Source organism: Schistocerca gregaria, chromosome 3 (genome assembly GCF_023897955.1).
Source record: "Schistocerca gregaria isolate iqSchGreg1 chromosome 3, iqSchGreg1.2, whole genome shotgun sequence".
Taxonomy (NCBI): domain Eukaryota; kingdom Metazoa; phylum Arthropoda; class Insecta; order Orthoptera; family Acrididae; genus Schistocerca; species Schistocerca gregaria.
In genome coordinates, this window is record NC_064922.1 from 903,611,869 (window position 1) to 903,637,672 (window position 25,804).

At 36.6% G+C, this 25,804-nt stretch overlaps 1 protein-coding gene across 8 annotated transcripts in view; it reads right to left on the reverse strand.

Annotated features, from left to right (window-relative positions):
• The window catches only part of LOC126355230 (putative zinc finger protein 355P), a 129,565-nt gene that overhangs the window by 75,827 nt on the left and 27,934 nt on the right, over nucleotides 1–25,804 (reverse strand). For 7 of the 8 annotated variants that reach the window (XR_007565486.1, XR_007565489.1, XR_007565485.1 and 4 more), the window contains one exon: nucleotides 1,651–1,705. The gene's annotated coding sequence lies outside the window, so the exon portion shown is untranslated. Of the gene's footprint in view, nucleotides 1–1,650; nucleotides 1,706–8,061; nucleotides 8,388–25,804 lie in introns of those variants that run through there. The other variant, XR_007565487.1, reaches the window with a different exon arrangement.

The window sequence follows — 25,804 nt, forward strand, 5'->3', positions numbered from 1 at the left end:
CTATCAGTTTCTTGTCAAAAAAATTTCTTTTCTTAGAAATTTATTTGTTTTATAACAACTGCAGTATCATGCTCAGCAACTGTGAATGTACAAATATTAGAAAGAACATCCAACTGTAAAACTTTCAGCTGCAATAGTTTGATGTAATGTAATGGGAATAAGATAATTCACAAAGGACAAACTGCATGGACATGAATAGTTCTTTATTGGAGAAAGTTACATTTCAGAAACATTTGGAGAAACATGCTGCCAGACACTAAAAAACTGTGAATAAAATGCGCACAAGACAACATATAAATGTCAGTTCTCTAACAATATAACAGCAAATGAGACTACTGAAACATCTGCAAAAATTCGAAGGTTCTTCAAGACATCTATATTATAGACAATCAGAATCACTTATCACTGAAACTATCCCAATAATGTTATAAAGAACCACCATCAATCCTCTTCTTTAGTTATTATATCAGTTCTTTCCCCAATTCAATGATAATAGCATTTTTGGGGGAAATGTTTTAGGACATGTAAACAAGTTCACAATAGTTTTAACACCAATATTTACAAATACTCCTTTGTGATCACATTCCATCCACATTTCTTATGCAAGAATGAAACAAAACTATCACATTAAAAAAAATTAGACACACTGATATTTCTAATAAAATTTACTTCTCATTTACTTTCTATTCATATAGGAACAAACAACTTTGGCAAGTGAAAGGGATAGTGCCATTTGAAATAGTAAACGGAGCCTGGTATTACTAAACACATTCAAAAACATTTTTAGTAACTATTCCAAGCATTTTCTATTTGTGATAATGCCTACAAGTGTAAAACTTTTTCAGCTACCCATTTTAAGACATATTAATATTTAAATGAAATAAACTCCAATCTTTCACTGTACCACCCAGTATGAACAATTATTTTAATTGTTTTCAGGTTATGATTAATAAAAATGTATGTTTTAAAACACAAAAGTGTAGAAAATCCAAAAATGTTTTCATTGCTTAGTTTCATTTAAAAATCCACGAGATATTTTCATGTTGCACAACAAGTGAAGGAGTTTGGTTACTCTTCAAATGTTCACATTTAAGGATACATAAATAAAATGTAAGATGTATTCTAAATTAGAAAAAATTGCAAACTACAAAAAAAACCTTTAAACAGAGCTACAGTATGAAAACAGAGAGAAAAGTTACTTTCTAGTGGTTATAATAATTTTTTACAGTGCATAATAATGATGTATTGTAAGAGAGCAGGTCAATCAAAATACTAATAATCTGAATGATAATGTTCCTAAACAATTAAAATAATGTAATTTTCCTTCATTTATCCCACTTATAGATTGGAATCATGAAATACGATTTAATGCTTTATTCACGTTTAAGGCCATTCATAAGAGAGGAATCAAAAAGGTTATACGGGAATACATTTGTATCCTTGTGCCGGAGGTTTATGTGACGCAAGAGGTGGTACTTATACTTGGATTGGTAAGGACACATAGGGCACGATAAAGTTGGCTGCTTTCCACATTCGTGACGCATATGGCGTTGCATATTGGCCCTCCAAACATAGTTTTTACCACAAATTAAACAAGAAAAGCCTCGATTTCTGTTATCTGTTATAGCACTATTAATTGTGACAGCTGACCTTGATGCAGAACTGTGCCACACTGCTGTGCTTCCTGTGTTACTGAACCATGCACCTAAAATGAAATTAGAAGAGTTTCTGTGAGATAATTGCATTATATTATATCTAGCACAAACTGAAATGCATGTTAATCATTGAAAATATCATACCAGTGCTGACAAACATATGAAATTTCCTTCAAAATACATTTCCTCAATTAGTATGATATTTGTGGTCTAAAGTTGGAATTTACTGAAAAGCAGCTGCTATATTACAAATCATTGAAAGTTGTACGTTGTTCCAGAAGAGATGAAAAATCGAGAAGAAAACATTGGAAGGTTACTTACAACCATTCAATGAGACCACATGGAGAGAAGTGTTTACAGTTTGGACACAAGACAGTCAAAAACGAAGGAAAAAAGTGCAGACAAATTATAAGAATAGCCAAAAACTTTCTCTTAAAGTTAATGTCTTCTGCAATATAATGTTTTTAGCCACATGTCGTTGAGGAAATCTAACCCAAAAGTAAACATCTATTTTCTCTTTTTCCAGTTTCTTTCCTGGTGTGGTAGAGACCTTTTACTTATAGACAATTGACTTTGTTAACTTGATTTCCTTTCTTTCCCAATAGCTATCTCAATGCTTATTAGTGATGCAGTAACAAAAAGGTGGACTCTTATGAAGAGGGCAATGTTTTAAAACTGCTCTCCACAAGTCACATATCAGTATCTCCTAATAAATGGCTAACCATTCCCTTTCTTTCATTCATTATATGTCATTTCACATGCATATGACCTAAAAAGCGGAGGCAACATATTCCTCATCAGTGCCAACTCTCAGCTAGTACTTTTATTTCTGTAAACATTTGAGCATTGTGGCAACTTAATGCAAATACCACTGAACTGTGTTAGATGATTTACTTTTGTAAACTGCTAATGTATACACTAAACCTCTGATTCTTCACAACTACAGATACGATGACGGCAGTAGCTGAAACAAGTCACTAATGTAGTAAATTAAATGTAACATATCAAGCAACCTAGGTTGTGTTATTTATGTAAACCACACATAAACACTTCATTTCAGCAAAGGCCTTAGTAGGAACAAACATTTTTATTTTATAATTCATTACTGATTGATATTGGCATTGGCATTATTGTCACATGGTTTGAAACATCCTTACACAAGGTGCACATAAAAAATAAAATCTTAAATTGTTGTACATAAGTCTGCTTGACCAATAAAACATATGTACATACACTATATAATCAGAAGTATCCCGGTACCTCTATGTAGTGCAGAATTGATCACTAGATTGAGATTTTCACTCTGCAGCGGAGTGTGCGCTGACATGAAACTTCCTGGCAGATTAAAACTGTGTGCCCGACCGAGACTGAGCTACCGAAGCACGACTCACGCCCGGTACTCACAGCTTTACTTCTGCCAGTATTGGTAGAGCACTTGCCTGCGAAAGGCAAAGGTCTCGAGTTCGAGTCTCGGTCGGGCACACAGTTTTAATCTGCCAGGAAGTTTCATGATCACTAGATGTCTTGAAAGGCAGAGCTACCACTGTAAAATGAATGGGAAATATTGTGTTGTTAGTAGAAAAGTAGTAACAACAGAATGGATGAGTCAGGAAAGCTCTGTGACTTCAAACATGCACTAGTTGATGTCACCTGTGTAAAAAGCCATCACTGACATTTCAACCCTTCTAATGGTGCCCAAGTTGACTGTTGGTAATGTGATTGCGACCAGATAGATGTCGCATACTGATGAACAGGGACCACCGAGCATTGAAATCAATGGAAGGAATCACCTATGAATTATGAAGTGCTACCAGCAGTCCCGCTAGTACAACGACTGTGCATATGAAATTTAAAAGAACGGGGTACAGTGATTAAGAAACTCTTCATAAGCCACATATTTCTGTAGTCAATGCTAAGGGACACCTCATGTGGTAGTAAAAGCAATGCCACTGGAACAGTGAAGACAGGAAATGGGTGATTCGGAGTGATGGATCATGTTATACCCTATGACAATTCAAAGGGAGAGTTTGGGTTTGGTGAATGCCTGAAGAACATTACCTGTCTTTATGCATACTGCCAGCAGTGAAGTATGGAGGAGGTGGTGCAACAGTGTGGTGGTGTTTTTCATAGTTAGAATGAATTTCCTTATTGCGCTTATGAAAATACTAAATGTGGAATGATATGAAAACATTTTACAGCGTTGTGCACTGCATACAGTAGAGCAACAGTTCGGAGACTACTGTATGTATCTGCACAACAATGTACTCTGTCATAAAGCAACATCCCTGAGGCAATGTTTTGTGGATAATAACATTCCTGAAATGGACTGGCCTGCTCAGAATCCTGGCCAGAACCAAATGAAACACCTCTGGAATGAGTTAGAATGCTGATTTAGTTTCAGATCCCAGCTTCACTATCTTCTCTGGTTTCAACGCTTGAGGGAAAATGGGCTGCTATTCCTCTACAGACATCCAGAACCCTCACTGAAAGTGTCCCTAGCAGAGTTCAAGTAGTCACAAAAGCAAAGGCATGACACACACCATATTAATGTTCACTGATAGATATCCAGATACTTTCAATCAGGTAGTGTATATGTGCTCGTGGATTACATAATTTTTTTGTTCCACAGACCCATTGCGAGAGATCCTCAAGGAAAGAGACCACGTCAGAAAAACAAGAATGTTCTTGTTATGAATTTTAATCTGAAGATTTCTTTCATGTAGCTCTCCATCAATTTGAAACTACTATTTATAGTCAACCCTTGAACTCCCTCTATAGTTTTTACCGCATAACCCAACTGACTACTCCTTATTGTGTCAGGATGCATCACATATGTACATAAAAGAGGAATGCTGATGTTTCTTTCATAGATTACAAGTAAAATGGTCATGATTGATGTGGAAAAATAACTTAAAGATATTTTCTTGTAAGAGGTAATGTCAAACTTGTTTCACACAAGAATACATACACACATACACTAAATTAAGCTGTATAACATTATTCTTAGGCTATTGTACCCACACACCATACATCTGAAAATCTGTTTACAACACTTACTTACATTTATTATATTGCATTACTACACTGAAGATTTGTAGAAGTGAGATTTTAAACCACACATTATTTCATCATCATAAGGTCACAGCTCCAGTTTCTCAGAGGTGGGCAATGAGCCTTTTCCAACTCCTTCTATCCTTGTACAGCGCTTTCTCATGGACCCCACCTCAAAGAAGACCCCTTTCAGCAACAACCTCCTTCCTCACATCACACCATCTTAATGTAGATTGCCGCAGTTTTCCTGGTATACTGAGTTTTACACTTGTTCCTTTCTTGTTCATCTCAGTATAGATCTAACAAGTTTCATTTCAGCATCTTGGATTTCGTTTCTCTCTCTCTCTCTCTCTCTCTCTCTCTCTCTCTCTCTCTCTCTCTCGCTCTCTCTCTGTTTCATTTCAGCATCTTGGATTTTGTTTCTCTCTGTGTGTGTGTGTAAGAGCACAGGTCTCGGTGAGTAGGACGAACTGGGAATATGGCAGGCACTGACAACAGTTAATTTCACCTTGTTTGGTATCTGGCTGTCCGAAAGGAAACACTTTAGCTGACTGTAATACAGGGCAGCTTTATGTGTTCGGTTTAGAACTTCACTTCAAGTTAAGTATTAAGTTTTAGTATAGATTCCATGAACTGAGTTGTTGGTTTGATAAATGTAAAGCACTCGTATTATTTACAACAAATTTGATTAAGGAATTAATATATAGGAAAGCAGGGGATTTACCACAGTTCCTTGGACTGGTTTCCACGTGATATTCTTCAGACAACATCACAAATAATTCATATAATTCGTATTACAGGCTTGGAAACTTTAGCATGACTTGATGAATTATTACAAAAAATGATCACTTGTGCCATTATGGAATGCAAGTTAATAATGTTTGGTAGCCTTTGTGTTTTTGTATCATCTGCATCTAATAAGATTTGCACTGGAAATAAGTATTCCTTTGGGTACTTCATCATTTCTGTGGTATGGTCTCTCAATTTAATTTATCATCAGACAGTAATCTTAAGTGAGGTGTTTATCATCACATTCCTGTGCACAGTGGTGATAAACATATGTCACTCAAATATTAGCATGTCTGTAAACATGCTTATTACTCTTACAGACCATATAGAAACAGTTTATGCAGACCATGTAGAAACAGTTTGTGCTCTTACTTTTGATTGAAACTAGTGTAAGAATATTCTAATTTGTGGCACAAATGAAACTGGTCGGTGGTGCAGCCAAAAATAAAAATATTTACTCTCACTGAAAAGCCTTTGCGAACATGTTGTTATGTTTCTGAGAATTTATTGAGGCTGTGGTTGTCAACTGTATGTAATCAATATAACATTATGCCCACAAGAGATGAAAAACGGTAAACAGGCTCTCACGGTTAAATGTCAGGAACTTGAAAAAAAAGATGGTAATTCTCATGCTCCTTAACCCAGAAATGCTACTTATCCAGTTAAAAAAACATATTTACGTGTTTCACCATTTCCAGTTAGTTGTCACAAAAGCAGCATTCAATTTCAAGCATTCTACAACAACCTTCCTATTCGTGTTGCTATCTTTGTACTCCCAATCCAAATTTAGATAAGTACATCTTAGACAGTCTTAACTAGATTTACAACTTAAACAAAGTTTGTAATATCAGAAAACCTCTAGGCACGGGGATAGTCAAAATTGGATAAGAATAATTTGTAAAAAAAGGAAGGCAAGTGTAAAACTTTTCATTAATTAGTATTTTCAAACGCTTAGGAACTAAAAAACACATTTTTTTAAATGGGTTCTGTAGTCAGTCTTTGGTATAATGATTTCAGACTTACAACAGGAAAATAAAACAGTTGTACGATTTTTCTAAATTGTCAGTTCATTTACTGTAGTGACATTGAGTACATTTTTGGTTTTCATTTTTTTTTATAAGTTAGAAAAATTCAGTTTATGAGAACAAATAAAAATAAACAATCAGAAGTGAATATTTGTCTGTCGCAAATATTTTGTATAAGATGGTACAATTCATTACGTCAAAAGATCGAGTTATTGCCAGAAATGTCTTCATGCATCAAATGCTCAATTATGCAACTAAGATTAGATATCTGGCACAAATGTATCAAACACAGTTTTTTAACACATAAAAATGGAATGAAATATCAACATCACAACTGCTAAAGGGCAATTATTATTTTAATGTAATGCAGCTATGAAGAACAGTTAAAGATATACGTCACTTTTTAACTTTTCCACTATGTGTTGATTTAATGGATCCAGGAAATCTTACAGCAATGCAATATGAATTTCAGCTTCCACTCTCATAGGCATACATTCTATCAGGTGCTGGAAGCAGGTCGTGCATTATGAACAGAGCACCTGCTCGACTGTGTTGAAAAATGCAGTTGCCATCCCCGAATTGCTCTTCAACAGTGGGAGGCAAGAAGATGCTTAAAACATCAATGTATGGCTATGCTGTGATAGTGCCATGCAATACAACAAGGGGTGCAAGCCCTTCCATGAAAAACATGACCACGCCATAACACCACTGCCTCCGAATTTTACTGTTGGCACTAAATATGCTGGCAGATGGCGTTCATCGGGCATTCACCATACCCACACCCTGCCATTGGATCGCCACATTGTGCAACATGATTCTCCACTCCACACAACGATTTTCCACTGTGCAGTTGTCCAATGTTTATGCTCCTTACAGCAAGCGAGGTGTCATTTGGCATTTACCAGTCCGATGTGTGGCTCATGAGCAGCAGCTCGACCACAAAATCCAAGTTTTCTCACCTCCTGCATAACTGTCATAGTACTTGCAGTGGATCCTGAGGCAGTTTGGAATTCCTGTGTGACGGTCTGGATAGATGTCTGCCTATTACACATTATGACCATCTTTAAATGTCGGCGGTCTCTCTCAGTCAAGAGGCAAGGTCGGCCTGTACGCTTTTGTGCTGTATGTGTCCCTTCACATTCCCATTTTACTATCACATCAGAAATAGTGGACCCTGGGATGTTTAGGAGTGTGGAAATCTCGTGTACAGACATATGACACAAGTGACACCCAATCATCTGACCACATTCGAAGTCTGTGAGTTCCACGGAGTGCCCCATTCTGCTCTCTCACGATGTCCAATGACTGCTGAGGTCATTGATGTGGAGTATCTGACAGTAGGTGGCAGCACAATGCACCTAATATGAAAAAAAAACATATGGTTTTGGGGATGTCCAGATACCTTTGTATTTCTCTCTTATAAGTTCCTTCACTTTTCCTCTCATTACGTATGACGCCTTTGTCATACGTTCTTTTTTCTACGCCATATTCCTAGCACATAGTGACAAGTTACTCCCTCTAACCTAAAGTATTGGTTGATAATATCTGGGCTGTAGGGAACAACATACAAAAGAATTCCCATTGTAGTTTTTAAAGCAATCCATTTATTTTTGACAATCAGTTACAATAGTTAGTTCCATGAATCACATGTCACATATAATCTCACAGTCTCTTAGTCACTGCGGAACAAAAGCTGGGATGTATTTTATCTGTTAAACTGTAACAGACTTAGCTACACAGACTCGGTCCACCACGTGATGCTTCTTAACTGTTAGGAGGCAAACGTGTTATTAAAAATTACTTACTGGCAGGACTCTCTCTGCTGAACAAAGCAATTGTTGCTATCTTCAGGATGTTCACAACAAATCTATAACACAAATGCTCATTAAACAAGAAATCGAAAACTGTGAAAGCTGAAAGCCATCTACAACATTATGATGGGATGAGAATTTGAAACAAATGTATGTGACACAGGAGGACTAATAGCAACCAAAAAAATTAAAATATCAGCAATGGAAAATTAAGGATGGAATATAATTAGTGTATGAGGACATATTACAGCTTGCAAAATATAAAAGGTGCTGAGCAATGAACAGGAACATAGGATGTACAAACAAACGACTAGGGAAAACTTCCTAGAAGAATAAAAACTGTGTGCCAGGTTGGAAATTGAACTCAGAACCTTGCAGGTGATGCTGTAATCAACTGAGCCATCTAGCCATGACTGTCAATCTACCATCACAGCTACAGTCTACCTGTGACCCCCACCTATTTTTCAAATTTAGCAGATTGCTTGTGTACCTTGTTGGACTAGCACTCCTAGAAGGAAGGATATGTCTTGAAACAGCTAAGCCACGGCCCAAGGGTTGCTTTCAGAATGCATATTTGACTCTCAGTGGAGGCTCTGTTATAATTGGAGAGCAGAAGAGAGGCACCATAAGAAATGAAGCTGTGAGGGTAGGAAACAATTTGTGCCTTTATAGGTCAGTTGCTAAGAGCCTGGTCACAAAAGACATGATTTTGGGTTCAAGTCTGGGTCCAGTGCATAGTTTTAATCTGCCAGGAAGTTTGGAAAACACCATACACAATGCTACAGAACTAAAGACTCATTCTGGAAACTGAGAAGCTATCAAACAAGGTCCTACTGGGCTACAGCACAATAACTTGTTTGTGGATTTATTAATTCTGAGGAAAGACTTTGTCCAGAAACTAAGCAAATTGTAGACCTGTTTAAAAGACTGACCACTGTTCTCTATCTCTTGTACTTGGTGAACAGTCGTCTAACATTATACACAAGTTAATGATATGAATATAATAGAGGGAAACATTCCACGTGGGAAAAATATATCTAAAAACAAAGATGATGTGACTTACCAAACAAATGCGCTGGCAGGTCGATAGACACACAAACAAACACAAACATACACACAAAATTCAAGCTTTCGCAGCCAACGGTTGCTTCTGCAGGAAAGAGGGAAGGAGAGGGAAAGACGAAAGGATGTGGGTTTTAAGGGAGAGGGTAAGGAGTCATTCCTATCCCGGGAGCGGAAAGACTTACCTTAAGGGGAAAAAAGGACAGGTATACACTCGCGCTCTCACACACACACACACACACACACACACACACACACACACACACATCCATCCGCACATACACAGACACAAGCAGACATTTCTTTGCCTTTACAAATGTCTGCTTGTGTCTGTGTATGTGCGGATGGATATGTGTGTGTGTGTGTGCGAATGTATACCTGTCCTTTTTTCTGCTTAAGGTAAGTCTTTCTGCTCCCGGGATTGGAATGACTCCTTACCCTCTCCCTTAAAACCCACATCCTTTCGTCTTTCCCTCTCCTTCCCTCTTTCCTGAAGAAGCAACCGTTGGTTGCGAAAGCTTGAATTTTGCGTGTATGTTTGTGTTTGTTTGTGTGTCTATCGACCTGCCAGCGCATTTGTTTGGTAATTCACATCATCTTTGTTTTTAGATACATTATACACAAGTTATAACATAGTTATGTCCACGAATCAACATGGTTTTAGAAAGCATCGCACATGTTAAACTCAGCTTGCCCTTTTCTGACGTGATATACTGTGAACTATGTATGAAGGGCACCAGGCAGATTCCACATTTCTAGATTTCCGAAAAGCGTTTGAAACAGTGCCCCATTGCAGGCTGTTAAAGAAGGTACAAGTGTATGGAATAAGTTCACAGATATGTGAGTGGCTTGAAGACTTTTTAAGTTATGGTAGCCAGTATGTTGTCCTTGATGGTGTGTGTTCATAAGAGAAAAAGGTATTGTCAGGAGTGCCTCAGGGAAGTGTGATAGGACCACTGATGTTCTCTATATACATAAATTTGTAGGCTGACAGGGTGGGCGGCAATCTGTAGTTGTTTACTGATGATACTATGGTGTATAGTAAGGTGTCGATGTTCAGTGACTGTAGGAGGATACAAGATGGCTTTGATAAAATTGTTAGTTGGTGTTTTGAATGGCAGCTAACTCTAAATGTAGAAAAATGTAAGTTAATATGAGTGAGTAGGAAAAACAAATCCATAATATTCAGATACGGCATTAGTAGTGCCCTGCTTAACACAGCCACATCGTTTAAATATCTGAACCTAGCATTGTAAAGCGATGTGAAATGGAATGAGCAGATGAGGACTGGGAAAGGAAAGGCGAATGGTCAACTTCAGTTTATTGGGAGAATTTTAGAAAAGTGTGGCAAAGGAGACGCATATAGGATGCTGGTGCGATCTGTTCTAGAGTACTGCTTGAGTGTTTGAGATCCATACTAGGTCAGATTAAAGGAAGACATCGAAGCAATTCACAAGCAGGCTGCTAGATTTCTTACAGGTAGTTTCAAGCAGCACATATGTGTTACAGAAATGCTTGTGAACTCAAATAGAAATCTCTGGAGGGAATGCAATGTTCTCTTCAAGGAATACTATTGAGCAAAATTTAGAGAATCAGCATACTGAAGCTGACTGCTGAACGATTATACTGACACCAATTTACACTGTACGTAAGAATGATGCTGATGAATGGGTGTGATTGATGGATTGCGCTATTGCTTGGTTGATCATACATGGCATGGTTTCCATCTGGACTTGATATGGAAATAATTAAAATTGAACAGATTAATCTTGATGGAAATATGCTAACATCACACTTAAAATACACTAAGCAGATAGGTACAAATCACAAAATAAAAGAATTGTATTACAGAGTTTCAAGCAATGAATCGATCACAAGAGCATTTACGAGAATAAGCTGAGGATAGTTTTATGAAACAGACTTAAATTGAACTCTTCTTATACATATTCCAACAGCACTCTGAGTCTTGTTTTCTTTTAAAATAAACAATGGTAAAATTGAATGGATGCAAAGATGGGAGGTGCAAAGCTCTCAGGATTGTAGTATTTTAGGCTACAAAGAGAAAGAGAGAGAGAAAGAGACAGAGAGAGAGCTCTACCTAGTTCAGAGGATAAGCTACAGCCTACAGTTGAAACTCCACTGTCGCCAAACTTGTTCAATCATTCATTCTATTATTATAAAAATGAAACTAATGTACATGCTAAAAAATAAGACACTCCCAGAATAACGAAGAAATAATTTGGAACATTAAACAAGAAAAAAAATTAAATAGTGATCCAGATGAAATGGAGTTCCCAGAAAATCTCTCTGGCAATAATAGTGACACTTTCATATCATTGGCCACAAAATTCAATGATTACTTCCTAACAGTGGCAGCAAATGGTACACACTCTAATAAACAATCAAGCGCAGATGCATTATATTTACTGGTGCAGACACTGGATGCACTAGCAAGATACATTAGTTTCAAAAATGCGACCCCAAAGCAGATTACAAAATTCATGTAGTAATTCTCCTGGCAATGAATACTAAGATTTTGATAGGAGTACCCTCAAATTATCTCTGTAACCAGTCAATAGTCAATGACTCTGGGCATATTTCCCAACAGACTTAAATATGCTATAGCAACGTCCATATATAGAACTGGAGATAAACAAGCCAATTCTAGTCACAGATCTATTTCACTCCTTCTAATTATTTCAAAAGTGTTTGAGAAGGCAACTGATGATAAAATACTAACTCACTTAACTGAGCAGACCTTGTTAACTATCACTTTAGCTTTTGTGAAGAATTCTACCAAGAGAAAGCAATAAAAGACATCATTTCATCCTCATCATCAACACACAGTCACCCAATGTGGCATCAACTGAAATAAGACTCGCACTCAGAGGCCGAACTTCCCTGAATGGGGCCCCCTGGCCAACAATGCCACACACTCATTTCATTGCCTCACAAATAAAGTCTTGGCACAGTTAAACAATGAAAATTATCTCGTTTGCATTTTTATTTTTTATTTTTTGAACTTACTAAAGCCTTCAGCTGTGGGAATCACAAAATTCTGCATGCCAAACAAAATGTTACAGCATTAATGGCCTTCCTTTCGCATGGATGGAGTCTTAGCTAAGGCACTGTATAGTGAAAATATGGCCAACCTTCCAGTGGCCAACATTTTGAGCCCAATGTGCTGCTGCTCATGCTCTGGTTGCTACAGCATGTTTAGTCATCTTTACTAGAGCAGCATGCTCCACAATTTCATGTGTCGCTAAGGTAGAGTACTAGCTTCAAAAGAACATCTCAAATCCTCACCAACAAAAAATGTAAGCAGAACATGTAGCAAAATATCTTTACTGGAGAGGACGCACCAGTTTCAATGCTGTTGTCACCTATTAACAGCGACAGTGATAGATTCAGAAGGCCTGTTACAGCAGCAGACTCATATACCAAGTGGTGTTTTAAATAATTTCAAACTGATCATCTAGAATCCTCGACATTGTTTTACAAAGGAAAATCAGAGGTGAAAGGACTAACATCAGAGTTCTACAGCACTTTTCTTTAATAAATATTAAAATAAATTACTTCTGTCAAACTTTTTACTGGTACAGAAACCATAGTTCTTCTGCAGTCACATGGACCAGATTGAAAGTATTTATCCTGTAAAGTTTCTTATTATACTGGTTTTATAAGCTCTGTCTATAAAGCATGTAATTTTTGTTCCTTGTCTCTAGAGTTTAAGGCATCATTATATCTTTCAATATAAACTATTAAATAATGAGCTGACCAAAAAACAGCAATTATTACATTGAATTACAGTAGTGCTTATTCTATAGATCATGAGTTGTCCTTCAGAAATTCTTTTAATTTGTTTTTAACTGCAGATTGGCTATCTGCCAGACTTGTTAATGCTATTTGGTAAGTAACAGAGATTTTTGTGGTGCCATAATTCACCTCTTTCCGTGCCAAAGGCAGATTTAACCCAGAATAGTGAAGATCATCCTTTCTTCAGGTGTTCTAGCTATGGACTTTGATATTATTTTTGAACTGAGATGCATTATTTATAACAAATATCATAAGTGAAAATACATATTCTGAAGGTACTGTAAAATCCCTAGTTTATTTAAATGTCTGCAAAGTGAGCTTGGGTGAGTTCCAGCCATTATTCTGGTTACATGCTTTTGTGCAATGAATATTTTTTCTCTTAATGAGTAATCCCAAAATATGGTACCATATGAAAGCAGTGAATGAAAATAGTAGGCTAATTTACTGATATCTTTATTGCCAAAATTTGCAATAACCCTAACAGCATTAAGAAACTGAAATCAAATGTTTCAGCAGGTCATCAACGTGTTTCTTCCAATTCAATTTCTCATCAATGCATACACCCAGAAATTCTGAATATTATGCCTTAGTAACAGACTTCTATTTACAGTCTATATTTATCAATGGTATTACGCAATTTACTGTACACAACTGTAGATATTGGGTTTCCTCACAATTTAGTGACAGTCCATCTGCAGAGAACCACTTAACAATTTTCTGAAAGACATTATTTACAATTTCCTCACCTAATTCTTGTCTGCTGGATGTGATTTCTTCATGAATATAGCGTGGCAAGTCATTAATACACATTAAGAACAACAAGGGACACAATACTGAAGCATGTAGAACACCATTCTTTATACTTCAGTAAGAGCACTCTACTGATTTTTGCAGACTGTCTGTATTGTTAATTTCAACCATATGCATTATTCCAGTTAAATTTTAATTAAACCATTTCTTCTGCAAAAGATCCAAACTTTTTCACAGAAATTACAATCACATTTATTATGTTAGGAAACATGTACTGTTCACAAAGGATGCACCTACTTGAACACTGTAACATTTAATTTTCATTAGTTTCATGTGTAACAAACAAACACTGCTTCATGCTGTTTGCATTTGAAATTGTTCAGTGTAGCTTGTTTCTTCATTTCTTTGTTTGCTGTAGCAGTTCACTAAACACAAGTAAACAAATGAGAAAACCATCAAACACTCTTCAAGAATTTAAATTTACTATGAAATGAAACAATAATCAGATATGTTACCTAGTTATATATAATCTTCTTTACTTGAGTATTTCAACCATCTGCGGCACTTAACTTATAATTTAAGCTCACATCATTATGCGGCAATTCTGATCACAAATTTGTGCAAGTAAAAATACTGCAATTCTTTCTTGCATGATGCACTTGCTGATATATCTTAAATCTTAAGATGGTTATGTTAATGCACAAAATTTTTTCTTGTTGCATCTCTCGATGCAGCAGGAATGCTATAAAGATTCCTTCCCTTCTGCTTTTGTAAAGTGCAGCCAAAAGCACAGCTACACCACACATGTAGCAGATGGGCCCAATGTGACTGTAAATGTCATGTGGTGCAACTTTAGCCAATCAGTAACAATAGACAGCAGCAAGTGGAGGGGAAAATGATGATTATATTTTTCCTATACAGAGCTTTATTCCTATCTTCAGAACATAAAGCAGAAGATCTCATTGACTGTGTCACAAACATGAAACTAAGGATGCATCAGCATAACATGTGGGGTTTCACAAGGGTCACTCTCGTTTTTAACCCAAATAAACAATCTATCAATGACTTGAAATAAAATGACTGTATGGCCTTATTGGCCAGAAGACCCCTTCTAGGGTTGTTCACCCACGTGCTTAAAGTCCTTCTATTTTATATCATTTCAGCAACTTATGTGTCAATGACACTGAGATAAAGTTATTAGGACAATTCAAACACCACTCAGGTGATAACTGAACAGGTTTACAAATGGTACACAACTGATCCGATAAACAGTCATATTATGCAATTTTAAACAAGTAAAAATGACCTGCTAGTAAAGAAACACCTTGGAGACAATTGCTTAGGGTCCAGCTGAGATAAAGTTAAAACTATAAATAATATAATGTCTCATTTGCGAATTACAATTTATTAATGATTAATCCAGGAGTCAAGGTTCCATATCTCGTTTAATCTTTCAGATCTAGTGAGTAATTGTACCCTAAGCTTGCAATGATGGTGTTCCGCTTCATTGTTATTTAAAGCACTATTCATTTATAGTGTAGTCCTTTATACATTGGCTGTAATACAGGGTGAGCACAAAGTCTTGCCCTGATTATAACAATTTATTACAGAATAACCATCTGACATAATAATTTACATCTGATGCCGTTACATAGGTAAGTGTTACTAATTTTTTTTAAGACCACTTATGTTACTAAACCTCAATCTGTGCTCACTTGGTAGCTTGGAGAATGTCGAATGATATCATTTCAGCAACTTATGTGTCAATGACACTGAGATGAAGTTATTAGGACAATTCAAACACCACTCAGATGATAACTGAACAGGTTTGCAAATGGTACACAACCAGTTCTCACCAGGTGTTCCGTAACATGTCTTCTGTCACAGTACCCACAGCAGCTTGTAACCTAGCCTTCAGTTCGTCAACATCAGCAACTGGTGTGACGGAGACTCTATCCTTGATATAGCCCCAGAAAAAGAAGTTTACGAATGTAACATCTGGAGAGGGGAATAATGTCCGGGTTGGTGGACTGGAAGGAACGGTCCAACACCCCGGTCACCCAGCTCTCCAGACATTACGCCCCTTGACTTTTTTTTCTGGGGCTATATCATGGACAGAGTCTTCTTCACACCAATTGCCGACATCGATGAACTGAACGACGGGATACAAGCTTCATGGTTACTGTGACAGAACACATGTTACGAAACACCTGGTGGGAAATGGAATACCGCCTTGATATTCTCCGAGCTAACAAGTGAGCACACGATGAGGTTTACTAACGTAAGTGGTGCTAAAAGAACTAGTAACACTAACCTATGTAACGGCATCAAATGTAACTTACTATGTCAAACGGTTATTCTGTTATAAATTTTTATAATCAGTGCAACACTTTGTGCTCTCCCTGTATAACAGGAGAGATAAGAAAATCTACTCACCAAATGCCAGTAAGGGAGAACATATATAAAATTTAAGGAAATGTGCAAGCTTTGGGAGCCCATAGAAGGGCTGAAGGAGAAGGAGCAGCGATGAAGTAAAAGGACTAGTGAGGCTTATGAAATGAAGAGAGTTATGGGAAAGTCGTCCAGAGATCCAGGTCAGAGGAGACCCACCAAACGGGATGAGAAGAAAAGACTCTTTCCTTCTCATCCTCTCTAGTGAGTCTCCCCTGATCCAGGGATCTACATCTATACTCTGCAAACCATAGTGAAGTGCATGGCACAGGGTACATCCCATTGTAACAGTTGTTAGGGTTTCTTCCTGTTCCATGTGTGGAGCATGGGCAGAATGATTTTTTGAATGTCTCTGTATGAGCAGTAATTATTCTGATCTTATCCTCAGGATCCCTATGTAATCAATACATAGAGAGTTGTAGTACATTCCTAGAGTCGTAATTTAAAGTCAGTGCTTGAAACTTTGTTAACAGACTTTCTCAGAAGAGTTTCAGTTCAGTTCCTTCAGTACCTCTGTGGCACTCTCCCCTGATCAAACAAATCTGTGACCATTCATGCTGTCCTACTCTGTATATGTTCAATATCCACTGTTATCCTATTTGGTACAGGTCTCACACACTTCAGCAATATTCTAGAACTGGTTGCGTGAGTGATTTGTAAGCAATCTCCTTTGCAGACTGACTGCACTTCCCCAGTATTCTACCACAAACTGAAGTCTACCATTTGCTTTACCCACAACTAAGCAGCTAGTAGAGCTGGTTCGAATTTGTCTGACACAGCATTCACATCTAGGATATTAATGAAAGCTGAGAGCAAACATTGATGAATAATCGGTATATCTGAAGTCAATGAGTAAGGTCATAATTAGAGAGAGACATGATGTAACTGGGAACCAAAACCACAATAATTACAAACAACAAAAGACAATTACTTAGTCATGTTTTACATTTTATTTGTATTAACAGCCTCTGCCCATAATATAGGTTATCTTTAATTCCACATAACCAATAAAAAAAGAAAAGAAAAATGTGTGTGGTAAGACAAAAGTATAGTAATGCAATACAAAAAGATTCAGATGTTGGAAATATCAAAACAAATTATTGTTAATTAGTTTATATGTACTCGTGCAAAGAGCTGCTTGTCAACAAAGTGAGGGTACATGGAAAACAACAGAAATTGTACAGATGAATCTATGAGCAAAGTTCTACTGTCAGTCATGTAACAAACAATATGTGCATATTTCACTGCCTTCATTTCAGTACAAACCACCTTCATGATAAGTTAAATTTTTAAAGTAATAATATAAGCAAAATACAGCAATAATGGAAATTCCTGGCAGGAAAAATGCGCAAAGTAAAGGAAAGACAAATACTTACCTGTAGAGGACTGGTGCATGGTGCACAGAAACATGTAATAGAAAACAAAAGACTAACTTTTTAGCCCTTCCATTTTTCATAGTGAGAGTACACATTCACAGACACAACCACAAAGACACCAAGACATACACACTCATGCTAGGCAGCCCATGTCTGTGTGGTTATGTGTATAAAGCAAAAGAGCAAGAGCTGGAAAGATAGTGTTAACTGTTTTCTACTGCATGTCTCTGTGCACCATGCACTAGTCTTCCACAGACAAGTAGTTTCCTGTTCTTTGTTTTATGTTACATAAACAAAAGAAAGACTAAAAGCACTGATATTAAACTGCGACAATTAACACACATAAAAATGTTTAAGTTCACAGGTGACAAAAAGGTAGTATAATAATTTGTATGTACAAATTGTGATATTTAAGCAGATGTATTTTTAGTCTTTCTTTTGCTTATTTTCAAATTATATTTTATCATGGAGACATCATTTACTTATAGGAGGATGCTGAAAAAAATTCTGTTTTCATGTGACTGACAGCATAACTTTCAGTTACACTGCCACTGATTGTATCTATTTAACATCACATTACAGTCGTTTTTTACCTTCACGCCCAGTACACACATATGTCAATACTTGTTCCACAGATCATGAACACAACATTTGTAATTATGTGGAACATGTTACTTTAACATAAGTTTTCTTTACACAAAATAATTTATTTATTTATTTATTACTTTACTACTTCAAATCTAAAAGTTCATCTATTGAGTAGAAGGAGCTGTCATTCAGAAATTCTTTTAATTTGTTTTTGAATGTTGGTTGGCTATCTGTCAAACTTTTAATGCTTTTTGGCACATGACGAAAATTTATTGTGGTAGCATAATTCACCCCTTTCTGTGCCAAAGTCAGATTTAACCCAGAATAATGAATATCGTTCTTTCTTCTAGTGTTGTAGCTATGCGCTTCACTGTTATTTTTGAATTGGGATGGGTTATTAACAACAAATTTCATAAATGAATATATGTATTGTGGAGGTACTGTGGTTATCCCAAGTTCCTTAAATAAATGTCTGCAAGGTGATCTCAGGTGGACTCCCAACTATTACTCTGTTTACATGTTTTTGTGCAATGAATACTTCTTCTGTTAATGATAAATTACCCCAAAATATGATGCCATATGAAAGTAGTGAATGGAAATAGACATCGTAGGCTAATTTACTGGCATGTTTATCACGAAAATTTGCAATAACCCTAACAGCGTAAATAGCTGAACATAACCGTTTCAGCAGATCATCGATATGTTTCTTCCAATTCAATTTCTCATCAAGGCACCCACCCAGAAGTTTTGAATATTCTGCTTTAGCAACAGACTTCTGTTCATAGTCTATATTTATGAATGGTGTTATGCCATTTACTGTACAGAATTGTATATAGTGTGTTTTCTCAAATTTAGAGAGTCCATTTGCAGAGAATCACTTAATAATTTTTTGAAAGACATTGTTTACAGTTACCTCAGCTGATTCTTGTTTGTTGCGTGTCATTACTATACTTGTGTCATCAGCAAAAAGAACTAGCTTTGCATCTTCATGAATACAGAGTGGCAAGTCACTAATCTATATTAGGCCTAAGAACAGTAAGGGACCCACAACTGAACCCTGTGGGACACCACTCTTGATACCTCCCCAGTTAGACAACTCTGCTGATTTTTGCAGACTATTTGTAATGTTAATTCCAACCTTTTGCATTCTTCCAGTTAAATATGAACTAAACCATTTGTGCACTGTCTCACTCATACCACAATACTTCAGCTTATCCAGATGAATTTCATGATTCACACAATCAAAAGCCTTTGAGAGATCACAAAATATCCCAATGGGTGATATTTGGTTATTCAATGCATTTAATCTTTGATCAGTGAAAGTATATATAACATTTTTTTATTGAAAAGCCTTTCTGAAAACCAAACTGACAATTTCTTACTTTTTACAAATATGTGACGCTATTCTTGAATACATTACTTTTTCAAGAATTTTGGATAAAGGTGTCAGAAGTGAGAGTGGGCAGAAATTGTTAGCATCAGACCTATCCTCCTTTTTATGGGCTGGTTTAGCAATAGCATAATCAGTCTATCTGGAAAAAATGCCCTGTTTCAGTGAGCTACTACATATATGACTGAGAATCCTACTTATCTGCTGGGAACAAGATTTTAGTACTATGTAGGAAATGCCATCAATACCACGTGAGCTTTTACTTTTGAATGAATTTATTATTTTCCTAATTCCAGTAGGAGTGGTGGGTTGAATTTCAATTTTATCAAACTGCATAGGTATTGCGTCTTCCATATACTGCCTTGCATTTTCTAGTGAATAGCTGGATTCTATTTTCTCTACAATACTTAAACATGATTATTAAATATATTTTCTACATCTGACTTCTGGTTAACAAAGTTTTTGTTGAGTTTGAGAGAAATAGTCTTCCTGTGCTCATAGTTGCTCTGTTTCCATTTTAACAACATTCCAAATTGTTTTAATTTTATTATCAGATGTGCTAATCTCAGACATAATGCACATACTTCTGGACATTTTAATAACTTTTCTTAATACAGTGCTGTAGTTTTTATAATGTTTCACTATTTTATGATCATTACTCCTCCTAACTATAAGATACAGTTCCCTTTTCTGTTTACAAGATATTTTTATCCCTTTAGTAAGCCATGGCTTTTTAGATGGGGTCTTACACTTACATTTCACGGTTTTCTTTGGAAAACGGTTTTCAATATACTTACAAAGGTATCATGAAATTGGTTAAATTTTAAACTAGCTTCAGGTTCATTGTACACTTCATTCCGCTCTAACTGTTGCAAATTTTCCCTAAAATTTTCAATTGTTTAATTGTTAATTGAAAGCACTATTTTGGAGGACTGTTTTGCATTACTGTAGGGAGCTATGTCATGTACTGTAACTAGCTGTGCATCATGATCAGACAGACCACTCTTAAAAGGAAAAGTTTTTATTTGATTAAATTTATCTTGGTCTATAAAAACATTATCTATCAGTGTGCTGTAGGAAAATCAATAACTGGTGTCAAATTGAAAGAACCAAGTAATACATCAAGGTCTTTCTATCGGACTCTTTCAGGAAGTCTACATTTAAATCCCAATAATTTGCTTCCCTCTGTCTGATAGATAGCACAACAAAGAATCCAAGTTTTTCAAAAATATCTGAAAATTTCCCAATGGGGACCTATAGACAGTTGCAATTATAAAAGTACCATTATTTAGTTTAAGCTTGCATGTACATACTTCTATATGCAGCTCTACACAAAATTTTTTAGTTTCCAAATTTTTCACACAATGGCAGATTTCAACATATATGGCAACTCCTCCTCTCTCCATAGTGTATCTACTTACATGTGCTGAAAGCTTATATCCACCTACATTTGCCATTTCCATACCTGTGACTATATGATGTTCAGACAGGCATTGTACATTTATTCCACCCTCAGTTTCTAAATCGTCTATACAAAGAAGAAGCTCATCTAATTTGTTTTTTAATCCCCTGGTATTCTGATGCAATATACTAACATTATTTTTCACTGTGCTCTTATGAGAATCTTGTGACATACTAACATTATTTTTCACTGTACTGTTATGAGAATTTTGTGATATTTTAAAATCTCTAGTCCCTACCTGTCTGAGCTTCTCATTAAGTTTAAGTGATTGGACACTGATCTTAGCCTAAAAAAGTAGTAGGCCCAAGTTTTCTTCTTTCAGTTATGTGGGTCTGAATATGACCTGTATCACAGATCAAAATCCAAATAACACTTGGCTACTAAATAATACTTGGCATGTAACTCAAGCTAGGTCTCTTTTCATTGTGGTTGATGCATGTCGGAGGGCAGGTCACTCGCCCACCCCCTTCCCAAACAATGGAGACAATAAGAGATAAGAGAGCCTTTCCAATCTTCCCCAGCCTATCCCTCTTTTCTCCATTAGCGAGGATCTAACAGTTCGGAAAGTTAGGCTGTTTTTTCTGCTTTAACACGTGTTTACAGGCAGTAATTAGAATTTAATCTCCCGATAGTCATTGTGTCTACTAGTACTTTTATTACTATATTGTTTATGTGATTCACTGAGTTACACGGCGTGCTAATTCATGTTATTAGATAATGTACATACCTCAAAGAAGAAGATAATGCACATAGCAACCTACATTGTTCAGAATAAATAAATTAACTTCAATTTGTTATTACTGTATTGTACTGCACTAACATAGTCCATTCAAAAATTCATACCTATTTGCTGCAAAAACATTGCACTCCTGTTGTTGATGCAATCCATGCATAATATAGAAATAGACGTGTGTGTGTTTTCCACATCTCCTCTTAAACCACTGTACCATTTTCAACCATACTTCCTGCACACATCCCTTCCATCTGGCAACAATCAATCACTGTCAGGGTATGAACCCTCTACCTATCATAGTTCAGGAGATATGATGTCATAAACAATAAGATGCGTTAAAACTTCCTCAACATGCCTGATGCACAAATTTATTACTTCTGTGTTATTAACTGTGTTCACAATAAATTTCACAGACAGTATCCATATATGCAACTAAATGCACCTAAAAAATTATATCATGCTATTTCACAAAGTTCATAAACATGCATGAAAAACTTCCGCACTGCAAACGAAATTTAAATTTATTACTTCTTTTCTACTAATAAATCTGTTCACAACACATTTTGAGACAGTATCGACATATTCCACGTGAAGCAGGTGCACTCAGTGAAAAGACACTGTTCAGGGTAATATACTATAACACAGTTCATTTTCTCTTTTTGTTCCTAACAGAAAATTGCCAAAATGAATACCTGGGCAATGGCGGGTTTTTAGTTAGCAATCAATTTTGTACAGATTTGTTCAGTGAGAAGCTTAAGATCTGTATTCTTGAATCATTCTGCTGAAGTCTCAAGGTAACAAAGTCAGCACACAGATGACTTTGTGTGTTCCTGACCGACTATCTATAAGAGTCAATCTTCATAGAATTTGATGCAGCATTACTTTCCTAATGCAATGCATTACTATATTGCAACAGAGTGTAAGAATTGTAGATTGTTTAACAAATGTCAGTTGAAATAATTTTAATATCAACTGCCAGCAAGCTTACCAGCAGATTAAAGCTGTGTGGTCTCTGCCAGACAGAAGGAAGTGACTGTGAATTTGTAGTGATCTTAATGTAAATTTCTTGAAGGAATCTCACAGGAAATGTGAACTAGAGTTGCTATTAGCCACATATAATTTAGTATCAGTCATAAATTTTCCTATCCGAGTTGCTGAAGTTTGTAGTAGCCTTAAAGCTAATGGACTTATACAAAAGGAAGATAGAGAGATGCATGTACATCCAGTTATAAATTGATTGCCAGATCACAATGCACATAGTTAGCCATGTAACACAACTTTGTTCCATCTATTGTTGTGAAACACTCAAAGAAGACAATGAGGCTGATTGATGACAAAACTACTGAAGATTTTTAAAAAAATCTTAAACATTCATTGGGGTGAAGTTTAAAAAGAGCCTAATTGTAGCTCTAAGTTCAACATATTTCTTAATGAGTTTGTATCCATTTTTGAGGTAACTTTCCTAAACAGATAATTACATGTCATAATGAGACATCATCATGAAAACCCAAGACAGCTACATGTATCAGAGTCTCTTCACAATAAAAAACAATAATCAGAAGAAATAGTGATCCAGAAGTACTTCCATATTATAAACAGTACTGTATCATATTAAACCAGGAATATACATATCTTGTCCGAAATTGAGAAATCAGACAATTATGGAATACGGTTACAAGAGAGACAAAGAAAGAAGCCACAGAAGATGACATCATTTGGTTGAAAGACAATGGGAGCATTATAAAAGACAAAATGCGTAGCAGATAGTTTTCATAGTCAACTTTTAAATATATGTGAGAAAACTGATGCAAGTAGTTCAGTAGTGAAAGCAAAACAGCACACCAAAAAAGTAATACACAACACATTTGGTGAATTAAAAATTAATCTCACATCCCTAACTGCAATAAGGAAAAACCATAATGACTGTAAAATGTAAAAGCTCATGTGATATGGATAATACCTCCAATAACACAGCGCCAGGTTGTGGCTCCATAATGTGCTATGTTTTTAGTCACTTACATAATGCACCCCCCCCCCCCCCCCCAATGAACCATGGACCTTGCCGTTGGTGGGGAGGCTTGCGTGCCTCAGCGATACAGACAGCCGTACCGTAGGTGCAACCACAACGGAGGGGTATCTGTTGAGAGGCCAGACAAACGCGTGGTTCCTGAAGAGGGGCAGCAGCCTTTTCAGTAGTTGCAAGGGCAACAGTCTGGATGATTGACTGATCTGGCCTTGTAACAATAACCAAAACGGCCTTGCCGTGCTGGTACTGCGAACGGCTGAAAGCAAGGGGAAACTACGGCCGTAATCTTTCCCGAGGGCATGCAGCTTTACTGTATGATTAAATGATGGTGGCGTCCTCTTGGGTAAAATATTCCAGAGGTAAAATAGTCCCCCATTCGGATCTCCGGGCGGGGCTACTCAAGAGGATGTAGGCATCAGGAGAAAGAAAACTGCCGTTCTAAGTATCAGAGCTACTACAAACAGCATAGTGAACGCATTATTGTGGCCAAGATAGATACGAAGCCCACACCTACTACAGTAGTACAAGTTTATATGCCAAGTAGCTCTGCAGATGACGAAGAAATTGAAGAAATGTAAGATCAAATAAAAGAAATTATTCAGATAGTGAAGGGAGATGAAAATTTAATAGTCATGGGTGACTGGAATTCGGTAGTAGGGAAAGGGAGAGCAGGAAACGTAGTAGGAGAATATGGACTGGGGCAAAGAAATGAAAGAGGAAGCCGCCTGGTAGAATTTTGCACAGAGCACAACTTAATCATAGCTAACACTTGGTTCAAGAACCATAAAAGAAGGCTATATACATGGAAGAACCCTGGAGATACTAAAAGGTATCAGATAGATTATATAATGGTAAGACAGAGATTTAGGAACCAGGTTTTAAATTGTAAGACATATCCACGGGCAGATGTGGACTATGACCACAATCTATTGGTTATGACCTGTAGATTAAAACTGAAGAAACTGCAAAAAGGTGGGAATTTAAGGAGATGGGACCTGGATAAACTGAAAGAACCAGAGGTTATACAGAGTTTCAGGGAGAGCATAAGGGAGCAATTGACAGGAATGGGGGAAAGAAATACAGTAGAAGAAGAATGGGTAGCTTTGAGGGATGAAGTAATGAAGGCAGCAGAGGATCAAGTAGGTAAAAAGACGAGGGCTAGTAGAAATCCTTGGCTGACAGAAGAAATATTGAATTTAATTGATGAAAGGAGAAAATATAAAAATGCAGTAAATGAAGCAGGCAAAAAGGAATACAAACGTCTCAAAAATGAGATCGACAGGAAGTGCAAAATGGTTAAGCAGGGATGGCTAGAGGACAAATGTAAGGATGTAGAGGCTTATCTCACTAGGGGTAAGATAGATACTGCCTACAGGAAAATAAAAGAGACCTTTGGAGAAAGGAGAACCACTTGTATGAATATAAAGAGCTCAGATGTAAACCCAGTTCTAAGCAAAGAAGATAAAGCAGAAAGGTGGAAGGAGTATATAGAGGGTCTATACAAGGGCGATGTACTTGAGGACAATATTATGGAATTGGAAGAGGATGTAGATGAAGATGAAATGGGAGATACGATACTGCGTGTAGAGTTTGACAGAGCACTGAAAGACCTGAGTCGAAACAAGGCCCCCGGAGTAGACAACATTCCATTGGAACTACTGACGGCCTCGGCAGAGCCAGTCCTTACAAAACTCTACCATCTGGTGAGCAAGATGTATGAGACAGGTGAAATACCCTCAGACTTCAAGAAGAATATAATAATCCCAATCCCAAAGAAAGCAGGTGTTGACAGATGTGAATATTACCGAACTATCAGTTT